Raw genomic sequence first — 662 nt, 5'->3', positions numbered from 1 at the left:
AGTCGTTATAATTTCTTGTAAATTTGATATACTTACTATCATCCTTAATATTTCCAATTTTTCCACCCAACGGTTAGATGTTTAAAGGGGGAGACGCACGATTTTGATGAAAGTATGCACTTTAAAGTTGAATATTTCACAAACAGATCACTAAATCACAAATCGTCTTAGCAACCCCCCATTGGTTTTTAAAAACACTATCTAACATACCCCCACAATACAGGTGTTAGTTGAGAAAAAAAATCACCCTCATTTTACGTCTATGGGAAGTACCCTAAAAAATGTTTTTTTATATTTTTTATTTTACACTTTGTTGCGTAATATAAGTATAGTATATTTATACCAAATTACGCTTCTAGTACTACTGTCTCTGAGCTTTATTTTATGATTACATTACCTTGAATTTTCTTTACAATTAAGCATCTTGCGAGCATGCATAGCTCTCGAATACAACCACTTAGAGCAGGCAGACCAATTCGTTTCACATGCGGAGACGCCATACTTTGAATATGTACTAAAACTGACCATTTCTGTTATCGTTTTTTTTCGCAACAATTAAGCTCTTTTATACGCTATATCTCAAAGTTGCACCCCCTGAGAGCAGGCAGACCAAACATTATTCACATCAGCAGCCACTCTACAACACATAAAATGAAGTCTAA

Source organism: Choristoneura fumiferana, chromosome 3, assembly GCF_025370935.1.
Source record: "Choristoneura fumiferana chromosome 3, NRCan_CFum_1, whole genome shotgun sequence".
Taxonomy (NCBI): Eukaryota; Metazoa; Arthropoda; class Insecta; order Lepidoptera; family Tortricidae; genus Choristoneura; species Choristoneura fumiferana.
Note: the sequence above shows the minus strand (reverse complement) of the source record.